This window comes from Lonchura striata, chromosome Z (genome assembly GCF_050655825.1).
Source record: "Lonchura striata isolate lonStrDom1 chromosome Z, ASM5065582v1, whole genome shotgun sequence".
Lineage (NCBI taxonomy): Eukaryota > Metazoa > Chordata > Aves > Passeriformes > Estrildidae > Lonchura > Lonchura striata.
This window is the reverse complement of record NC_140740.1, coordinates 52,542,970-52,566,868: the sequence shown is the minus strand read 5'-3', so window position 1 is coordinate 52,566,868 and position 23,899 is coordinate 52,542,970. Positions and strand designations below refer to the sequence as shown.

The window sequence follows — 23,899 nt, the reverse complement described above, 5'->3', positions numbered from 1 at the left end:
TTAAGGTAAATTCAAGTTAACTTATTTGGAGAAACCTCATTAATACTAAGTGCTCTGAAGTAAGCTGATTTGGATAATTGTACAACTTACTGAGTTTTAGGCATGTAAGAGCTATCAGGAATGGTTTACATTACTGATTCTTCCACAGACATGAGCATGAAGAAGATCTCTTCCAAAGTAACTTATAGCAATATTTTGTATGATCCAACTAACCATCTACTGAATCTATATAAAACACAAGACAATTAGCTGCAGGCATAACTTTCAGTTGCTACCAACAAGTTCAAACTCAAGCCAGTAATATGTAGAGATCCTCTTAAAATTATCCAGAGCCACACAATTGCCCAATTACTTTACGCAAGTGTGTTGCAACAGGAGAGAATCATTAGTATTTAAAATCTTTCTAAGTAGAAGAAGACAAAAGCAGCCAAAGAACAAGTTTTTTTGATTGAGCATACATTTACAGGATATTTCAGAAAACTTTCTTTCTAACCTTTGTATAGAGATGCAATCTGGGTCTGACTCAAGATTCCATTGAACACTGATTGCAGAAGGAAATATTGACATGAGCAGCTACAAAATGAAAAGGTCAGTACCCACCTTCTTTCAACACTCAGTAACTTGCATGAAAAGCAAAAGTTGATTTTCATAGATATTAACTATATTTTTCAGTGGTTCTTGCAAGAATGATGTCACAACAAATAAAATCCTTTACTAATCCATTCTTCAAAATGCATGTCCTCCTAGTCTGAGTTGACTTGGGGATGTTATTCAAGAAAAGTGACTTATTTCAGCTTTAAGTAGCAGCACTGCAAATTAACCTGTAAATAGAATCACAGAATCATAAAATGGTTTGGGTTAGAAGGGATCTTAAAGATCAGCTAGTTCCTACTCTCCCTGTAATGAAAAATGAAAATTAACACCTCCCACTAGACCAGATTGCTCAATGCCCTGTTCAATTTGTTCTCATAATTTCCAGAGATATTCACAACTCCTCTGGGTAACCTGTTCCTATGCCTCACCACACTCACAATGAAGAATTTGTTCCACAAATTTTTCATATTTAATATAAGTTTTTGATCTGAGGGTAACATAATAATTTAATGTAGTGTTTATTTCATTTTTTTTCTGTTAATTTTAATGAAAGTGTGATAGTTGATCAAATAGCAGACTGACCCTTCATTACATAGAGCCCTCTGTTTACACTGGGGACAGCTCAGCCACAGTTTATTCTTTTGAAAGTCTGTATCACCATTTTAATATACACAGTGAAAAAGGGAGAGGAGAGGAGAGGAGAGGAGAGGAGAGGAGAGGAGAGGAGAGGAGAGGAGAGGAGAGGAGAGGAGAGGAGAGGAGAGGAGAGGAGAGGAGAGGAGAGGAGAGGAGAGGAGAGGAGAGGAGAGGAGAGGAGAGGAGAGGAGAGGAGAGGAGAGGAGAGGAGAGGAGAGGAGAGGAGAGGAGAGGAGAGGAGAGGAGAGGAGAGGAGAGGAGAGGAGAGGAGAGGAGAGGAGAGGAGAGGAGAGGAGAGGAGAGGAGAGGAGAGGAGAGGAGAGGAGAGGAGAGGAGAGGAGAGGAGAGGAGAGGAGAGGAGAGGAGAGGAGAGGAGAGGAGAGGAGAGGAGAGGAGAGGAGAGGAGAGGAGAGGAGAGGAGAGGAGAGGAGAGGAGAGGAGAGGAGAGGAGAGGAGAGGAGAGGAGAGGAGAGGAGAGGAGAGGAGAGGAGAGGAGAGGAGAGGAGAGGAGAGGAGAGGAGAGGAGAGGAGAGGAGAGGAGAGGAGAGGAGAGGAGAGGAGAGGAGAGGAGAGGAGAGGAGAGGAGAGGAGAGGAGAGGAGAGGAGAGGAGAGGAGAGGAGAGGAGAGGAGAGGAGAGGAGAGGAGAGGAGAGGAGAGGAGAGGAGAGGAGAGGAGAGGAGAGGAGAGGAGAGGAGAGGAGAGGAGAGGAGAGGAGAGGAGAGGAGAGGAGAGGAGAGGAGAGGAGAGGAGAGGAGAGGAGAGGAGAGGAGAGGAGAGGAGAGGAGAGGAGAGGAGAGGAGAGGAGAGGAGAGGAGAGGAGAGGAGAGGAGAGGAGAGGAGAGGAGAGGAGAGGAGAGGAGAGGAGAGGAGAGGAGAGGAGAGGAGAGGAGAGGAGAGGAGAGGAGAGGAGAGGAGAGGAGAGGAGAGGAGAGGAGAGGAGAGGAGAGGAGAGGAGAGGAGAGGAGAGGAGAGGAGAGGAGAGGAGAGGAGAGGAGAGGAGAGGAGAGGAGAGGAGAGGAGAGGAGAGGAGAGGAGAGGAGAGGAGAGGAGAGGAGAGGAGAGGAGTATTACATGTATATAACATGTAATAGTATTTACATCCAACAGTTATAAGCAGCACACACAAGCACTAAGGCTTACACCATTTGTAGTTTCCTGCTAATCTCATTCTATTGTTTTCATTTCTTTAACTCTGGAGGAGCACACATGTTATTCCCTGCTGTTGCTTCTGCAACTCAGGTTTTCTTAATCAGCAACCTTCAAAGATGGCATCTGAGGCAAATAGCAGTAGAGAATAATCCTTGAAGTATGTCACCATGATGGTATTTCAGAACACAGCACTTTTTACTCAAAAGGTTAAGGAAGAAATTAGAAGTAAATTGATATTTACCCATTTGTAATACAGTATCCAAACAAGACTTCATTATTTTAATTTAGTAAACAGAGTTAGTGAGAAAAACATAATAATTTTCTATTGTGCTTTGGAAGGAAATACTACATGTATTCCAGAGATGCAAAACATGAACATTGGCAATGCACTGTAATGACCAACATAAATACTCAGTGCTGTTGAGAAGTGACAGGATCACCTATGTCAACAAAGAGCTGCAGAAAGGGGGAAATGGATACATCTAGCGATACATAAAACTTTGACTGAAAATATTTTACCTCAAGTTACTTCTTATTTAAGCAAATTTTTACCTCAGAACTATAATACATGAGAATAAAAGGGATTGTAACAACACTGTATAGCAGTGTTTCTTAACTTAGAAGTTATGCCCTGAGTGCAGCAAGATGATATATGGAGTTTTATGAATAGGAGATCACTGTAAAAAACAGCTAGGCCAAGACAGGCATCATATCAGGAAAGCACCATAAAAATTTAAATATGACTAAATGAGGAACAAAACAGGAAGACAGTAGTATTGGGAAAAATTAATTAAATTAACATGCAGAATTTCACAGCAAAATTTCAATTTAAGTTTTGGGCAGTGTCTGAGCCTTAGGGAGAAGCAGAAATTTTCTTCAAAATCTATCCTAGACGTAAGCTGCTATTGGCTTCTAAATATTAAATCAAATGTGATTTTGTTTGTTTCAAGCCCTCACAGATTGTCCACATTGTAAACATTTTCCTGGTAACATTATTGTGTTTTATGTAAATATGGAGAATTTTCTTAACTTGAGCCAGATTACATTTTAAACAAGCACCATGTAACAAGGATGGCCCTAATTAAACAGAGGCCTGCTGGGAGTACTATTGCAATACATAGAAATCTTGTGCCATTTCCTGTCTTTTTTTTTATTGAGCATGAAATCCACAACAGATTTCCTGCCACCTAGGTAGAACTGAACAAGACACAGTCTCACTCTTACTCTGCCCTGCAAATGCATAAGCCCATACTGTACAAAGTCACAGCATTGGGTCTCTGCAGCAATCTGTGCTTACCTGGGTACATGACAGAGCCTGCCACCATGACCTGGGAGCTCCTACAGGGAGGAGAGACAGTTTAGCACACATTGGAAACCAGAGCTCTGCCACTCAACATGGTTAGAAAATCCAGGGACTTTCTGAGGGAGGGGGTATTTCACTTTGGCAGCTGTCACCACAAAATATCAGACTTCACTTTTTGAAAGAATGGCAACTTTAACCAATAGTGGAAGTAGTTGATGAGGTGTAAACAGGACAAATAGATCTGATGTAGTCAGTGTTTTGTATGATATGTTCAGGTAAGGCCCTGGCTCTGCTCTAAATATTGCTTCCTAGAAAGATAGGAGCAAGAGAAGCATAAGTAGTGAAGTCAAGACAAAAGAGAAGAGTTGAAGCAAAAAATACAACAAATTGGCTGCACAGGGGGCTGGCAGACCTGGTCTTGTGCAATTATCTGTACTTTAACTTACTGTCTGCAGTGATCATCACTACCTGGACACACTTCATACCACTTCTGTTACTTGAATGAACCACTGTTTCCACACTACCACAACTGGTGCCTTTGATCAAGAGTATTTGAACAACAGGTTTTTATACATATTCAGGTATAGAACTTTTCAGCGATTACACTTGCAAATAAAACAATTATCTTCTCATCTTTCTTCACACATAAAAAACATGAAACTAGAATGGAATATCACTTTGTCCTAAATTTCTCTATCATGGCTATATTTTCTCAACCAGATTGTAAGAGACTGTGGCCTAATTTGTGCTTGACTGAAGTATATCCACTTGAAAATGATCTTATCTTGACAAGAGTATTTAGAGAGATGAAGTCCAGTTTTGTCCCAGTCACATGCTTTATTGAAATTGTGTTTTTCTGGTTTATTGCAAATTTTGGCTTCAGGTTTCCTTTTTTTTCACTGCAGCTAAAATGCAGAGGCAGCTAGTGTTTTACTCCATGAAAGACCAAAATAAAGTCACTTTTTATGTTTCTAAATATTAAAAATTATTTCATCTCATAAGGCATGTGGTTCCTCCTCTGATAAAGTTTAATTCTCTTAATTGTCTCCCCCTCTCTCTTTTTTCCCCTTGTTACAGCATCTCTAGTGTCTACAGTATCCTACCAGAAAGATAAAAATAAAAACTTTCTGCTTTTTTCACCCCTACTTATAATTGGAGCATGGCATTAGTTCACCTTTTTCCACAGAATATTTTTCATTATGTTAGTTTGTACAGATAATTAAGAAATTTATATTTACTTCCAGGGCAGTGATTAAAATCCTGAATAACATCAGGCCTAATATGGAACTCCGGTATGTTCAGTTGAGGTTTTTTTTCTGAATACCACTTTTTGCCAATGTGTTTTACTGCTACTTCATAATTTGGAATTTTTTTTTTACTGAAATGAGATACAATGCCTAATAGAAAGTTTATAAAATGTAGTATGTCTACACATACTTTTATTTATCAAACTTGCTATCTTATTAAAGAAAATCTAATTTACTTCATTCTAAATTTCCTTTGAGGTCTATTAGCTATTAATACTTTCATTCTCTGGTTCAAATCTTGTTGCAGAAATTATATAATACTGGGTTTATATACCATGGAGTTGTCCCATGTCTTTCAGATGATAATTGCATTTTTGTATGTTTTTTATTAGGAATACTATTAAATTCAATAATTTTGAATATACTCTTGGGTAGATAGCACCCAAAGAGTCCAAAGGAACAAGAAAATAATAATAAGAAAAAGAAACATAGCATCAATATACCTAATTTACTAAATATTTGTTCACATCCTCATTTTTACTTAATCTGCAGATGAATTAAAAATTATTAATCTAATAATTAAGACAATAGTTTGCTGCAGGAAGATAAGAACATTTATGCTAGTTTTGTTGCTTATGTATCCCTTACTAATGAGTCACACACAAAGGCAACACCCAGTAAAAAAAGCAAGCAATTGATTACTGAATCTTTTTGGAAATTTACAGTTAATTTTCTATTTGCCTAATACTTATTACTACCACTATTATTTTATCAGCAACCTGGAGATATAAACCTGATAATTTTCTATTCCAGAAATTGTCCAAGGTATAATCTATACCTAATGTTTGACAGAAGTTCATCCAACAGTTTAATATTGCTAATTATGGAAATTCTGCTGCTTTTTCAAGCACTTGCTTGTGTGTTGAACTAGCCTTTTAAAGTGAAAGTTTTTCTTAAAATCCCATATAATATAATATAATCCTTTCTACCAATTAATCTAACTAGTTCACATTCTGTCTATTACAGATATGAAAACACTTGATACCATCATTTCTGCACCACCTTTTATGCATTTGAAACCTGTTATCATAGCCCGTCTTCATTTTTCTCTTTGCCAGACTAAACAAATGAAATTCTTTCATACCTGCTTTGGAAGTCATGTTTTCTAAGCTACTTATCATCTGTATTATTTATGACAAGCTTTCTCCAATTTATGTGTCTTTCAGCAAAAGTGCTCCCTTAAAAGTGCTCATGGTATAAGGTAGCACAAAATAAACACATCTTAACTGTAATGAGAGACATGCTTTTAATAACTTTCTGAAATGGCATTTGCCTCTTTAAAAATGACATTCAGTTGCATGTGTCCACAACTTGTTTCCTACATTTTCCAAGGCAGTCTTTGCATATTTCCTATTCATGTAGTCAGTGAATTTCAAAGAATTTTCAACCATCAGTGACCTCACTCAGTTTTACTGACAGCCATAAGTCCTTAACTTGCTTGACCATGGATCAGAGGACTTCATGGCAAGCATATCACCAGTACAGATAAATATTAACCCAGATGCAGAGCCAAAATTTGTATGAACTAAGAATTTCCTCTCTTTGCCCTCCAACATTACTCACTACAGGCTTGTAGCTATGTCCTATCCTTTTCCTGCTCTAACAATTTAGTTAATACTTTTTTTTTTTGAGAGCCAGAAAGTCAAGCTAAATTGGCTCAATTTTCATATAAACCTCATTTAGACAACTGTTTAATTTAGTTAGTTTACTCTAACATGTAACACATGTAATATGTTTATGTTACTCTAACACTTGCCAAGCCTCAGTGTCTAACAGACAGCTAACTGCATCTATAATAATCTACAGATATTTTACAAATCCCAGATATTGTTTTCAATATCTCTAAATAAGTAGTTAGCCTGTCTGCTCTAACAGACCATTTTCTGAACATTACCTCTAATATTCTATAATAGAAAAACCCAGGAATATTGTTTATCATTATGAGCAGACAGTTAATTGAGTTCAGCTTTAGAGAGCCTTTAAGGTTTTTTTTTCTGCCTTATGACAGGAGTGATGGAATACACCCCTGAAATGCTCCCTATTCAATTGGATAATAGGGACAATTTCTTCACTTAAAGGGTTTTCAAAATTGGAATAGGATGTGCAGGGAACTGGTTGAGTCTTCACCTTGCACAAGGTTGAAAGATGTGTAGCTGTGGCACTAAAGGACATGGTCTAGTGATAGTTATGGCAGTATTTGGTTTACGGTTGGACTAGATTTCCTAAAAGGTACTTTCCAAGCTAAACGATTATATGAGTCTGGAATATTTTAAGGAAAATCAGTGGTACTGATCTTAAGTATCTGATAAGTATCTTTTGAATACTTATTCTGAATCCAACAAAGAAGAAAAAAAAATTGAAATAATTGTTCATGATTGTATGCTACCCAGAAGTTTTCTGCTAATTATTTTTCAAATTTCAGATTAACTTTTACTTGACTTAGTAAACAAAAAAAAAAAAACAAATAAACAAATTTCAGAAGTGAAAATAATATTGTTCAAACAATAGTCATCATTAGAAACATGCTATTGTTAAATGATAAGATAGCGGATTGCTCTGAACAATGCTAGAATCAATATGCTCTGAAAAAGGGATGTGAAGGTTGACAAGAAGTTTGAATTTCATTCTTTTATTCTTCTTGTGATGATATGTCCAACTTCAGACATATAAAGTGATTCTAAAGTGGACATCAAGCTGCTTTTTAATGTAGAGAATGTTCTGAACTCAATGCACAGAGCCTAGAACTCTGTCCCTGACTACATCCCCAACACACTGATGTGCAGACCATCACGAATACCAGTACACTTCAATTCTTCCTCTTAATTTTGAGGGAACTTTAATCAGGTTTTTAACTGTACTTGCAAGACTAAGTACCAAGAAATTGCTTTAATTATCTTCACTTCCTTAACTGTCACTATGCATTTAGTGGGTAGGTTTTATAAAGAGTATTTTATTTGGCTTTCTTTAAGATCACATACCATGTACTTCTACACCTACACCCTGCAGTGTTAATTTTCTTCTTCACTTGCTATGTTTAATGATTCCATTCACCTATTGAAAAAAAAGCAACAAGTCTTCAGCTGCAAGGTCTGCAAAATTTATAGCTAAAAATAAAGCACTCTTTAATTTTGCAACACAAGTTTCAGAAAACATTGTAAATACACCTGCTAACACTTCTGCTACGTGCAGTCAAGGATGTTCCCTATGCCACTGTTCCAGTGAAACAAAAGGTAAAAATACTCATTATATAGATCAGAAGGAAATGGAAGCGAGAAAGATCTATAAAGCACATTGGGTTGTGTTTAGGTGGTAAATGAGTAGAATGAATGTTAAGCTTATCTTTACACCAAAAATCTGCAGAGGCACTGATGTTATGGTATGTGCTGCAAGCAAGCTGATGAGTATAAACAATGTCTTACTAAAACCTGCTTGATGCTGAAACTAAGAGGTGCCCTAATGGTGCCCTAATGTGATTTAAATCTATGTCTTTAATTACAAAATTATCTGTTCTGAACTTAGAGCCTCAAAAAAGATTGCTTTTAAAACTGCATTTCAGCACTGTCTTAGAGTGGTATGAGCACTGAAACATTGAGGAGCCTCAAATGAAGAAAGCAGGTCAAAAAATATAAAAGTGCTATTTTATTTGGCTTTTACAGAATGAAGGTCTCTAGCTAAAGCTAAGTAGAATGGGGAAAGCCCATGTTAAATGCATTATTGCAGCTTTATGCTCCACTTCTGAAGGGCAACTGTTGAATGCTAGATACTCTGTCACCGCAAACCAAAAGCTATCCCTCTTTGAAATGTTTACTGTAGAAGACAGGAAATCTGTTTGCAATCTTAAACACAGACCAAACTTTTCAAAGGATGTCTCTATTGTGTAAGCATAAAGGTAATCTTGTGGGTAAGGCACTGGACTGAAATTCTGACCTCAAATCTCATCTGCCAGAGTGGCTGTAGAGGACATTGGCAAGACATGTAGAAAAAAATATAAATAAAAATGACTGTGCAAAAGATTCAAAACTGTGTCTTTGGCAGATATGTTGACTGCATCAAAAATAGTAATTCTGTTTACCTGTCTTTCAGAAACACCATGTAGTTAGTAGGTAGGTTTTATAAGAAATTTATTACTCAGCCTTCTTTCTTTAGGTTCAAACACCACACACTTCTACACTTTTAATCTGCCAACTTTATTTAGTTACTACTTAAAATCCATAGGCACGTCTTCCTTTTTGGTCAGGATTCCCAACACTTGATGTGTTGTACACCTTACTGTGATCCACCATCTAACCTTCAAGTTGCCTCCTAAGAATGTTTTTCTTCTGTGTGATGTGCTCACAAAGCTGAGGATTTGAACAGCTAATCTTACCTCAGCAAAAACAAATTATCAAAATATATATGGCAACTGTGATGTGACACAGAGTGGAAATTTCTCCCACAGGGGTGGATGAATCCCTGAAAAGTTCATGCTTGCCAGAGTTCTGAGAACACACTTCTGAATGATAGATAAGGAAAACAACTCTGATAGTCATTATGTTGTGGAAGACAGCACACATAATTGAGGTGTTGTCATTAAAAATTATGACTTCTCTAAGTTTAGGCATAATTTTAAGCAACCAGTTTTAACATCCAAAAGCAATAACTGATATTTTATACTCTTTACCCTCTACAGAAAGAAAGTAATTGCTAGTTTATTATTTCTTTGGTCAAACTGGACTCACTCATATGAATTAAGATCTCAGACCAAGATGAGATTAATCTGTCTATAGGCAGTTAAACATATTTCATTAATCTCCTACTGAAGCTCTAAAGTGCAGCTCCTCCATTCTGTCACCAAGGAGGTCTGTATGGGGTTTATAAGTTCTTGTGTTTTACAAGCTCATCTTTAAAAGCCCTGTTTGATACTGTTGTTCAATGCTTAGGATCAGAACACTGTTCCTGGATGTTCATCCCAAATCAAAATACCACGGCATTAAACATTTTCATCCAAATAGAACATCTAGAGAATGTTCCACATGTTTGGCCAACAGAGAACAGCTTATAACACTATTGCAATTACATCCTCTACAGATGGCACATGCTGTATGGATTACAATGTTGCTTGTTCTGTTGCTGTGGACTCAGTTTGAATTGTCTCTGAAACATTTGAACCATAAATCAATTCTTCTCCCTCTCAAATTAAAATAAAAAAAGTATTTCAAAGGGAATTTTGTGCAAAATGGCAAGAGTCAGGAGTCTAGGGTAACCTTTCACTTTGTATCAAGGACAAGGGGCCTGCTGAATAAAACAAAGAGGAAGCGGCCTCTTTTATTTAACTTTTTTTTTTCTCCTGACCTCATACATCAGAAAGAAAATCTTCATTGGAACAAACTATAATGGAAGGCAGACCATGTTCAACCATGTCTTGTATAGATCTCCAGGGCTGGCAATTGTTCTCATGAGCAACTTTTCCATCAGTGGAAAACTGAGCCAAACTCCTAGTCTTAAAGCCAAAGTGTTCATGGCTGGAAGAATTGTAAAACATTATAACAAAATAGTTTTCAAACTGAGTGTTGAGCCAGATGACAAGGTAATGTCATGGCTTGATCATGCCTTATATAACTGTTTAGGTATGTGACAAACATTAACGATCAGTTGCTGTCACTCACATTTACCTTTATCCATGAACTGATAATCAGAATTACTGGATTTAGATAAACCCTTTAGATAAAAATGTCCAGTGATTTTTGAAAAAGTTTATCTTTTGATCTTGATCTTGTGTTGCAATTACTCCCAGACCTTATTGTGGTTTCCTGCACAGAATTATATCCTTAAGCATACCAGTCCAGCATTTAATACAGACACAGGACAATAAAAAGTCAGCAGCAGGAGACAATATGTTTTATATGTGCAGTTAACTTTACACAGCACTGGAAAATATTGGCAAGTGGCACTTAATTATGTTACCCCTGGATCTTTAAAACATATCACAAAAAGCACAAAGGCACAAAGCACTTATTTACTGTAGCTGGGTTTAGGAACATTTACAGACATATAGTCTTTACATATTAGAATACAATTTCAATGTACTCTAACTTTGCTAATACAATTATACTTTCTTGCTTTTGTTCTTTATTTATTCTTAAATAATTCCCAATTAATAATTCTATAAAAAGTGGTTTCATTTGAGATATCTGAGAAATTATTCCAGACATTTAATCCTAATATTTTTACCATGTTGGCTCTGGGTCTGGGAGGTAGAGGAGAACAGAGGATTTTCTGCCCTATTGTATAACACCTAGATCTGAAAGTAGTATTAGTGTTGGAAAGAACCATGTAAAACAGAAGGCAGCCTACAGATATATCACCAGCAAGACATTTTTAGATTGTTAAGTACTAAGAATACATCCTAACATTTCTGGAAATTGCTGGAAATACTGAGAGGTTGATAGTAAAAAAAAAATATAAACTAAATTATCTGATGGTCAAACCTTCATATTTTCTACCTAGTAATACCCTCAGATTCCAATTATTTATTCCATCTAGGTAATATTGTCCAAACTTGTATGCAGAAACCATATCTAATTTATTTTATGTCTTGATAAAATGTTCTAACAAAAAATTAAGCTGGCTTAGCACAGTCATACTCCTAAAAATGCAGCAACAGCAAAACTTGCCATCTGACAGTAACTGTCTGATTTAGTAGCTTGTGCAAGAATATTTTTATTTGTTAATATAAAAATATACCTGAATATATATGTGTGTGTATATATATATTCAGACATACCTGAAAAATTCTCAGAACAATAAATACCATCTGAAAAATAGATCTACTACATACACTGTGCAATCCATCCTGTCTGAAAAAGACTAGTTCAGAATCTGATTCAAGGCATTATGAAGGAAATTTTGAAACTATTTGATCAGAAATTTTCAATTTAAGGTCTAAATGGTAAAAAGGCATAGCCAGTAAATACTTATTAAAAATACCTATCACCTACAAAAAAACCTCCACAGGTATTTATTTTTTCATAGATGGTGGACAGACATTTACTTAGTTTTTTGATTGCATTTTATTAGGAAAGTAAATGTATAATATGTTAATTCCACACTAATTCCACAGAACTGCACAATGCTGTGAATGTATCTTAAGAACTACTATTTTTACTTTCACTTAATGCAACATACAGCAGAACTTTCTTCCATTAAAAAAAATATAAATTTGTTGTTGTTTTGGCAGAAGTGTTATCAAGTTATTATTGGATTCAATACTGTTAACTTTTGACTCACACATGTTTTCTTACTATGTTTAGACTTTATTGACAACTTTCTATTTTTGCCAGCTTGATTTTAAAATACTGACAATTGTCTCATTGCAAAATCTTCAGAAAAACAGCAATTCCTTACAACCTTTTTAAAGTTTTCTTATTACTACCAGGACTGCACATAACCACACCAATTGCTCTCAGCAATTTGTAAGTCCATGTGGAGACGTGGAGTGTGTATAACACAAGGCCATGTCTAAGGATATACAGTTCTCTTAAATTGTCCTGTTAAATCCATTCTGACTAGCAAAACAAAAAATTCTGGGATTATTGTTGTGTTCAGAGTTTTAAAAACATTTACATTTGGTCTCAGTTCTAAAGGAAAACACAGAGAAACCTTTCACTAGACCCCTCTCTGACATGAGATACTCACTCACTATGAGATACTTCCAGTCACTTCTGTGGCATCTCTGCTGCCTTATACCTGTTTAGGATCTGTTTCAGCAGGTCTGTGTTAACTCCAAGGTAGCACCTAAATCTGTGTTGAACTCTCCTCCAGAATGAAAGCTGCAAAATGAGCTAAACAAAAAAGACACTGAAATGTGAAAAACTGGTATGTGTTTTCCCTTCAAGCCTTACTCAAGGAAAAATTGCTGCTCTCTGAAAACCTGAAGGTGTTTTCCAAGTTCAAAATGTAGTTCACAAAAAAAGACAGCACAGATTTAAAGTCACATAAAACAATTTTCATAACATTTATATTTGTCCCAGAAAAAGTACTGAGAAATCCTGTCTGAAAATCTTGAACTGAAAAATTAGAAGAAAATAAAGAAATTCTGTCCTGTATCAGCCTGTTTGAAACTTCTCAGTGTGTGCCTGTGCCCAGAGACCTGTATGGCTCAAAGAAAATTCATGTTTTTGTATTTTCTGTCTCATATTAAAAAAAAAAAAATGGAAGAAAGAAAAATTACGCCAGTGGGCATTCCCAGCAAATAGTACACACAGTTACAGGTATTTTACAAAGAGCTTGCAGTTGGGGTGACAGCTGAGAATTTGAATTCCTGTTTTCCATTTATTAATTTACTAGACTATGACACATCAAAATGAATTCATGAATTCTTTATTTTGTTTATACTTTCTAAAAATTAACTACAGTTTGAGAACACAAACATACATTTTTTCAGACAGCTAGGAGTCTAATTCCTTGTTGCAATGCAATTGTACTTTTAATTGTTGTTGCAATTAGACAGTTAGGAGTCTAATTCATTGTTGCAATGTAACAATTTAGTGTAATTTTACACCGCTGGAAAAGCAGGATGCAAATGTTGATCCTTACCATATAAATTGATATTAGACTGACTAGGATTTTCTCATGACATCTGGAAGAATGTTATCATTCTTTGTAGAATGTACTGCAATTCTGTGGGTTTATCTTACTTTAATTACAATGGACAGTATGTCAAACCACAAAGATGTGAATAATTAAACATGACTTTGATCCTTTAACATCATTCTGTCTCATTAAACAGATACACTTGCAGTTTCCACTGCCTTTTCAGAGATAATATATCTTTGTTTTCCATATATTTTACTTAAACAAAAAATGTGCTAGATAGGAAACTCCTTCCTGAAGTACATTTTTGAACTTGCTGGTTCAGATGTTATAGGTAGTGTTATAAATATATGGTTATCTGATATTTGTATCCAGCCATCTAAATGGCAACAGGGACTATTCTTTATTCAGTGTATAAAGTGAGCACTTAGGATGGTATAAATTAACCTCCAAATTAACCTGCTGCCACTGATCACCTGGCTAAGATAATAGGTGAGAAAGATCTCACCCTTATTTTCCGACAGAATGAAATACATACTTTCAGATACACCAACTGGCATTCTTTGGACACATGACACTTTGTAGGCATGAAAAATAAAAAAGCCAAAACAGAAAAAAGACACTAAAATCAAGTGATGTGTAATACTACTTAGTCTGCAGTCTCTTGAAAAGAATTTTGTGGGAACAAAATACACATCTATGCAAATTATGGGTTTTTTGACTGAACATAAACAGAATGGATAAGGGAGATTACAAAATACCTTTGATATGATTGCACTATGGCTATCCTGTAATATATCTATTACATATCAACATATAACTATTCTGAAAACTAAAATCTTGCTCATACTACTTCTTACATAGTGTATCAAGAACTGGAGACCTTCAGAGGAGTTATATTCTGCCTATCAAAAGGCATACAGAGTTTGAACAAACCCCATATTTTCAATGAGTTAAATAGACTGAAAAATTTTAAACCCCTTGCAAGATTTTTCAGTTAAGCAAGTTTAAATCTCCATCATCTACTGGCATGCAACATCAAGCCCATAATAGGAGTGAGCATTAACAGGTAGTTAAATTTACATAAGCAAAAGCTAAAGCAGGTCTCTTCAATATTCCTTATTAGTTCCTGCTTTTTAAAATTTTCTTTTTATAATAGCTATTGCATCTTAAACTACTTAAACCACTATAAAACTGATATATATTTATACACTATATATTTCCAATTATTCTTTTCCTCATTTTTATTGTTCAAAGTGAAAGGATACAATATGTGAAACTCTAAAATGTACAATAAGATATGTTAACTTGCAAGCTATATGTAAGACAAGTTATTAATTATGTACAGGAATGTTCTAATGTGATTTTATCTACAATAATTTTCTTCAAAGTAGTCAGTACAGGGCTGTGTTTTGTATTTGTGCTGAGAACAGTTTAGATTATATAGGCATGTTTTAGTCACACGGGGTCAAGGTCCTTTTTGCTTCTCACCCTTACCTGCCAGTGAGGAGGCTGGGGGTGCACAAGAAGCTGAGAGGGCACACATCCAGGGCAGCTGACCCCAACTGACCACAGGGGTGTTCCACCCAACAGGTCATCATGCTCAACATGTCAAGCTGGTGGAAGAACAACAAAAGAGGGAGTGATGGCATTTGTCTTCTCAAGTCACTGTTATTTCTGACTTGAGGTGTGACATTTATGACTTTTGTGACTTGAGGAATGATATCTGAGGGATGCTGCTTTCCAGGGGATGGCTGAACACCTGCCCGCCCATGGGAAGTGGTGAATGAATTGGTTTGTTGTGCCTGTGTATACAGCTTTTGCTTTCCCTATTAAATTATCTTTGTCTCAAACCACAACTTTTCTCACTTTTACTCTTCCAGTGCTCTTGCCCATTGCCCTGTGGAGGCAGTGAGTAGCTGTGTGGGGCTTAGTTGACAGCTGGAGTTAAATCATGAAGGCTATTAACCCACTTCTGAAGACACTGATGTCTCTCATATATTGGTATCCAGACTAACATCACATCCAAGAAATATACCAGCAATCTGCCAATGTGCACCCCTGTTGTGGTATATTATTATATATCTCAGTGAAAATTCCATGTGTTCCTGTTTTAAAATTATCTGACATTTCTTATTGAGTATGTTGTGGCTAAACATGTGCAGAAGTTTTTCCAAAATTATGCATTTAGTAATTTTAAAATGTTTCTTTTTCTGAGTAGCCAAAAGTACCAGTCCACAACCACTACAGAATGGATTGGAAGGGCTTTCAAAATTACATTTAAAAAAAAAATGCATAGCTTGAGTTAAGAGAAGTGTGGGAAAACATCTGAAAGCAGTAACTTAATTTTTTTTTTTTTTAGTTTTATTCCTATTTATTCATTTGTACTACTATAATTTGAAAAATAACCAATCGGCTTTTTCAAATATTATGAAAATAAAAGTGCTGCTGGATTGAATACCTAAGTGTCAGGCTGGGATAACATTTTTACAGCTACATTATAATGCCCTGAAAGATATCAAATGTCTTATATCTTATTACTGAGTAGGCAATTACTCAGGTTTTAAAGCAGTTCTATTCTGCTTTGCATTGTTGCATTCATGACTAGAGCTTCTGTACTTTGTGCAAGGCAAATATATTAAAATAGCATCATTGCTTGGAGAACTCGTGATCTGAATCTAAAAGAGTCATTCACTTTTGGGCAATTTTCTTTAGTACTTCTCTCATATTTTAAGGCAGTCTTGTTCAGCACTTTGAGAATGGAATGTTCAGTTTGTCATATTTTTCTTTTTTCATATTCTGTTTGTCATGTTTTTCTTTTCGTATGTTTTCTATTTTTCATTTAGTCCACTCCTATTGGAAGGTTCTACTTCCATTAGGAATCAAGCAGAACTAATTGACTGACAATAATAACCCCTACAAAACCTCTCACTTCAATCCTTATTCTCCTACCTTATTGCTGCTTTTTTTCAGGAAGTATAATTATAGCCAATTATTATTATTATTATTCAGTGTCATTACTTACATGTAAAAAAACCAAACCAGACCAAACCAGAGAAAAACTGAACCAAACCAAACAAAAAACCCACAAAAACCAACCAAAAAAAAAAAAAACCAACAAAAACAACAAAAAAAGGACAAAATCACACATACAAACCACAAAGAAACAAAGAAAACCCCACAAACATTTCCTTCCTTTTGACCTTACTCTCAGTCCTCACCTCAATCACATTAAATTTGGACTGCTTGCCTCCTCCCCTATTCCCTTTTACAGAGTCTCTTGCACAGCAGTGGCTACACTGTCAGATGCAAGGGCTTCACAGCACCCCAGTAAAGCTCCAATTTAATCAGCTGAGAACTTTCCTGAACTATTGTGGATCAAGATTACACCAGACCATTGTGGCAATTGTTCACCACAAAAAAAGGAAGCATATGTACAGAGACAACCCATTACCAGCCTATTCTTTGCTTTAAAAATTAAGTATCTTTTTTCCTCCTACTACGTAGACATGGTTTGCATATCATTTCCTAGCAGATGTGAGAGCTGATCCAAAAGAGATGTACATGAATGAAGATTGCCATATATTTCTGGCTATTCCTCAGTCCATAAAACCCAAAAAGTGCACCACTCAATTCAGTGTATGTTGTATGTTCTGCAGGATTTGACCTGTCCACATAGAAATGGAACCAGAAAATCAAACATAGCTGATTTTTGTGCAATAAAAAAGCATTGTAACATTAAATTTCTGAGGAAATTATTTGAAGTTGCATTTAATTTGCTTAAAATTTGAAGCAAAATATTATGGGAATAAAAAAGTCCCTTATTTGTAGAATTAATAATTTTTGGTTCATTGTTTTAAATAAGGCATGAAAAATATTTCAATATAATTCTGATATATTAGAACTATAAAATATGCCTGTCTTCTTAAAAATCAGGTCAATACTAAAAGGCGGGCATGATTCTGACATTGAACACTGTTCAAACTAGATAAAATGTAACCCAAAATCAGATTACAACATGCACTGAAGAACATCCTAATTAATTTCCTGAAACCTCATAGCTTAAAGAAGAAAAATATTCAGAGAATGGTCAGACATGACCAGTGTTTATATCTGTGTATGAAATTATATTTCCATGAAGTATTTATGATTAAAGATACAAACCATAGGGCACAACTCCCATCTTTGTTATAGAAGCCTTTGGCTACTTTTGTCTGAAAGTCCTGGTGGAGACTTCTAGTCTATGTCACTGCTGAACTCAGTTTTCCCCTTCATCATTCCTGAATGATATGGCATCCCAAAATGCCTTTTGGACACAATTTTTAAGATGTCCAGTAATGGAGATCCCAGGATAATCGCAAAAAAAAAAAAAAAGCTCTAGAATTTATCCATCTTTATAGACTGCAGGATTTCTTCATCATATTCACCTTAAATTTCCCATCCTGTTGCACAAACATATCAATTTAAGAAAAGAGGTGTTTTTTTTTTTTAAATTTCAATATCCTTCACAATTGTAGAGAACAAATTATTTTATTTCTGCACTCTCTTCTAAGTAGGACAATTAATAATGACTACTCAATCCTTTCTTATGGAACATTCCAAGCCTTGGGTGAATACATATACTGTGATCCATTACTTAAAGCTAACAAGACATACCACTGCATAATGGGGAACAACTCAATAATAGTGAATATTATTCTATTTTATACTGAATTCAGCAGCTTTTACCAAAGCTTCTACCTAGTCCTATCACAGTTTAAAATATACTTCAGGTACTCTGTACAGGATCATTAAAACTTAAAGCATAATGTTTTTTGTAAAATTCAGTATATCTTCTCATTTTCAAATCATGGCAAACTGTGAAAACATATTTACAGAATGTATGTAGATATATACTGCAACTCATAACATTAAAATTTTTACATATTTTATTTTTACTTGCTTCCTCATCTTGTAAAATTTCTTTGCCACGTTCAGTTACCATGCATCTCCAGAGACTATATACTAAATTGTAAGGAGAAAAACTTTATAGCCTGCTATGATATTGAGCCACCAAAAATTTCACAGCAGATGGTCTAAAAAATGTCTACCTGAGACTAAAGCTACAGAAGCAAAGCAGCAAAGCACAGTATTATTGCTTTTGGAATGGCAAGGCAGATTTTTGCCTGAGTTAAATTGCTGGATAACTCACTGCTGGTCTTACCTCACATGGAATAATTTAATCCCTCAGGTCTAGCTAAATTAAAAGCTAAATATCATGAAGTGACTTTAATGAGTCTTCACTTGCATAGAAGTTTTACATTAAAGGAATAAATTTATTTCAGTTTCCTAAGAATCAACACACAAAATTTAATGTTTAATTTTATTATAGATCACAAAAAATTACTAACTATAGTATATGAAAGCATAAGCTTATGATTTCCATGACTCAGTCTTGTACTGAAAACATCATTAGCTTTAACATCTTATTAAGTAATTTTTTTCTATCACACTGTCTTCTACCTCCCACTGTAGAAGAAATTATAAAAACCAGACCAAGAATGAAAAATAAATTCATTGCAGAAGATTTAAATACCAAAAAATTGGAGTCTGGATAGGAATGGAAAAGGTTATGATGCAAAAAAAATAGGTTCCTAACCATTGTTGTATCTGAAGAGAGGCAGTGCTCAGTACTCCTGGCAAGTCTGAATGTTTCAAATAGCATAACCAAGACCAGCTAGTCCAGTACCTTTTTTGTGAAAGGATGGAAGGACTCTTTATTTAAATGTCAATCCACTCAAACATTATGGTTGCCATGTTTGTTTTCTTTCTCGGGGAATGGCAGAGGGAGACAATCCTGCTATGAAAGTGAATTTAAAATAACAGAGAGAAAATTACACACAGAACAAGAAAACAAATATAAAAAGATGCAAAGCAAAGAACAAATAAAATTCAGAAAACCGACATGTGGAAGTAAAACTAGCAACAACAATCTACTTATGCTATCCCTGGAATGTCGCTCACACCTTAAAATAAACCCAAGATTATTTTTACTTTAGCTAAAAACATCTCACAGTCTTAGCAATAAATTTTTCATGTACCCTCTAACATGCCTATGTTTTTAGTGTTTACTGCCTCAGCTGATTTAAGATACAAACAATATAAGTGTAGCTCTTTCATTTGTCACAGCTTTACATATCTGAACAGTGGGTCTATACGACTGAAGTAATTTTGCACCTAGATTTGAAAACCTTTTCTTTGTTTTGGCATGTGATCCAGAAGCTGAATGTACATGCTGGTATAAGGTTGTGCTTCTTGAGCCACCTGCTTTCCTCTGTCATAATCTAAACTGACAATTACCAGAAAACAGTCTGTTCACAAAAACAACTAGCAGTGCTGAATGTGAGCATCTTTTACACATGCCTGAGTCTGAGATGTTTTGACTCCTAGTCCAGTGCCATAATCATGATTGTAACTTACTCTCAGACAGTAGGTATAGATGATATAGATATAGATATAGATATAGATATAGATATAGATATAGATATAGATATAGATTAGATATAGATATAGATATAGATATAGATATAGATATAGATATAGATATAGATATAGATATAGATAGATATAGATATATAGATATATATATAGATATATATATGTATATATGTGTGTATATATATATATATATATATATATATATATATATATATATATATATATATATATATATATATATATATATAAAATGTTTCTCTGTATATAACATCTCAAAAGCCATTCATATTCAACTTTAGGGATTAGCTCTTCAGAAAAAAACTTAGGGCATTTACCTTAGACCTCCACTGGGATAAGCCAGCATTTCCTTGATAAGTGATTAAGTCAGTTTCATTGTCTTATATAGGCCAAATTTAACTCAAAATGTTTGTAAAATATAATAGATAGAACAACAGACTCATAGAATTGCTGTGGTTGGAATAAGCCTCGAAGGATCAAATCCATTATTCAACCCAGCACCACCATGGTGGCACCACTAAACCATGTCCAAAAGTACCATAAACATATTTTTTTAATGCTTCCAGGGATTATAACTCTACCAGTTCTCTGACAAGTCTGTTTCAAAGTTTGACCTTGTTTTCCATAGAAAAAATCCTAATATCTAATATAATCCTCTCCTGGAGCAACTTGAGGCCTCTTTTTCTTCTCCTGTCCCTGGTTTCCTGGGAGAAGAGACTAACCACCATCTCATTACAGCTTCCTTTCAGGGAGTTTTCTCACCTGAGCTTTCTTTTCTCAGGATAAACAACCCTAAATCCCTCCTCATAAGTGCTTCTTCCTCCTACGGACCCTTCCCCAGCTCCATTGCCCTTCTCTGGGCTCACTCCAGCTCCTCAGTGTCTTTCCTGCAGTGAGGGCCAGAGCTGGACACAGCACTCGAGGTGTGGCCTCACCAGTGCCCAGCACAGGGGGACAATCCCTGCCCTGGTCCTGCTGCCACACCATTGCTGATCCAGGCCAGGATGCCCTTGGCCTTCTTGGCCACCTGGGCACACCCTGGCTCATGTCCAGCTGCTGTCACCAGCACCCCCAGGTCCTTTCCAGCCACTCTGTCCCAGCCTGTGGCACTGCCTGGGGCTGTTGTGACCCAAGGGCAGGATCTGGCATTTGTTTTGATGAGCGTCACTAGCCCATTGATCTAGCCTATCCTGATCCCTCTGCAGTGCTTTCCTATCCTCCAGCTGATCAACATATTTCATCAATGAACTTTACAGTAATTTCTACTGCAAGAAATCTTTCTACTGTAAGAAGAAGCAATAAAGAGGCATTATACTTATGTGTGTATAGTATAGATTTTAGATCTAAAAAAGATATACTGTCAATAGCCCACTGGTCAATTAAGACCAATTAAGTCTGCAATCAGGGGCAGCTATGATAGCCCCAAATGTCATGCCATGTGTCTGAGAGCATTGTCCAAATGCTTCTTAGACTCTGACAAGCTTACTTATGTGACCACTGCCCGGTAGACCCTGTTCCATCCTCTGTCTGAAAAACCTTTCCCTTACATCTGACATAAATGATGTCAGATCTCCCCTGACACAGCTTCACACTATTCCCTCAAGTCTTGTCACTGGTTAAAGAGAAGAGATCAGCGCCTGCCCCTTCACTGTCTCCTCACAAGGAAGTTGCAACTGCAATGAAGTCTGCCCTCAGCCTCCTCCAGGCCGAATGGATCAAGTGGCTTCAGCTCCTCCTCATATGACTTCCCTTCCAGGCCCTTCACAATCTCTATTGTCCTCCTTTGAATCTTCTTTAATAGTTTAATGTCTTTTTTGTATTGTGGCACCCCAAACTGTCCCCAGCACTCAAGGTGAGGCCATCCCAGTGCAGAGCAGAGCAGGACAATCAATCCCCTCCCTTGCCCAGCTGTCAGTGCTGTCCCTGATGCTCCCAGGTCACCCTTGGCCCTCCTGGCTGCCAGGGCACTGCTGGCCCATGTTTAACTTGCCATGGACCTGAACCCCAGGGCCCCATGGCACTGCTGTCCAGCATTCCCCAATCTGTCCATGCATCCACAGTTGGTGCATCCTAGGTGCATCCTAGGAAATGCAGAATCCAGCATTTCCCCTTGTTAAATTTCATATAGTTGGTGGTTAGCCAGTCCTCTATTATTCATTGTGGCCTTCCTTTCCTTGTCACAAAAGGAAATAAGGTTGTCTAAGCAACCTTTAAGGTTGTCTAAGCCCCTTATAAAGCTGTGCTGGCTGTGACCAATGACTGAATTGTCTTACAGGTGTTTTTCAAAACATTCCAGAATATTTTCCATAACTTCACAAGGTTCTGAAACCTTGTAGTTTTCAAGGTCATTGTTCTTGCCTTACTTGAAAACTGGGACAACATTCACCAGCTTCAAGTCCAGTGGGCCCTCTCCAGATTTCCAAGACCATTCAAAACCATTGAGAGATCTTGGAGACAACATCAGCCAGATCTAGGAATTCTTGAATTAATCCCATCAAGGCCCATAGATTTATAGGGATCCAGCTCAAGCAGCTTGTAGTAAATGACAAAACTGAAAAGAATAAAAACAATAGAAAAATATATTTCCTTGCATTCTGACTCTTATCACTGGTGATCTGAACACAATTTCTAATTTAGACTTGATAGATAACCAGAGATAATTATCTCACAACACTTTTTGCCTCAGTTTTCACAGAAAACATGAGGCAATAACTTGAAATTTAATAGAAACTTTTGAGGAGAAAATTCATTCACATGGAACATTCTGTTCTTACAAAATGGAGAGCTGTGTACTTTGTTTGCCATTACAGTAGAAGTATGCAAAAGTAATTTTTTTTGCAACAGGCTGGAACATGATTATCAATAGTTCACTGATATGTCACAATGACAGATCATTTCTTCTTTATCAGTCTTCTAAAGCAGAACTGACTAAAACAAATGTCTCTAAAGTAATTCCTATGATTTCTGTCCTAAAAAAGTTTTGCAAAAAATCCATAACCAGTATGATTTATTGAGCACAGCAGACTCTTAGGAGCTTGAATCTTCTCTGAGCTTGCCAAATTAGGTCACCTTACTTATGTACTCTGGTAAGACCTGGTCTTATTGTAAAGCTCAAGAAGGATTATAATATCTCTTTTTTTTTTTAATGCTTTGCATCATTTTGTCTAGAATCTTGATTAAGTGTATGAATAAAGCTTTGTCTTTCTAACTTGCTAGGCAATTAACAAAATGTACAATCTATTCTAATTCAAAGTGAAATACGTAAAATCTGCATGGGTTTAGAGCTATTCACAATTTGGTTGTTTAGGTAATTTCCTCTCCTCAGCTCTTATTCTGTATCAAAAGATAAAATGAGCTTTGCAAATTTCAAGACTGCTCCATGTGTCAGAGACTCTACAAAACCAGCAGGAGCCTACCCTGTGTCTGTGTCAGCAGCCATGGGATTGGAAAGACAAATGTTGTCATAACCTCCACCCACTGGAATCTGGTTGTTGGTTTAGTTAACACATCCTCTGGCTATTTGAACTGGTCACCCAAGAAGTCAACAGTAAGTCAAGTTGTCATGCATTCCTTATTAGTCATTTCCTCCCACAGCTGGATCTTCTGCATTCATGTTTACAAATCAGCTGAAATGTTGTTTGTGCTTCAAGGATGAACTGAAGACATTAGAAAAGACAACTCTGCAAACTAAGATTTAGGTTCTGCAATACAAGCAAACTCCATCAGGTTTCCTGGCTGTCTTGCTGCTCCTGAAATGCATGGGTTTTACAGTATCCGGGATTTTTGTGTGTGTGTGTGTGTTTGTTTGTTTGTTTGCTTGCTTGCTTGCTTGCTTGTCTGTGG

At 36.2% G+C, this 23,899-nt stretch overlaps 1 long non-coding RNA gene across 1 annotated transcript in view; it reads right to left on the bottom strand.

Annotated features, from left to right (window-relative positions):
* Positions 1-687: 687 nt before the first annotated feature.
* LOC146763828 (uncharacterized) overlaps positions 688-23,899 on the bottom strand; it is a 55,121-nt gene continuing 31,909 nt past the window's right edge. Inside the window, exons 3-4 of the long non-coding RNA XR_014951717.1 lie at positions 3,678-3,718; positions 688-821 (exon numbers count right to left, since the gene is read on the bottom strand). This is a non-coding gene — a long non-coding RNA (uncharacterized LOC146763828). The remainder of the gene's footprint in view (positions 822-3,677; positions 3,719-23,899) is intronic.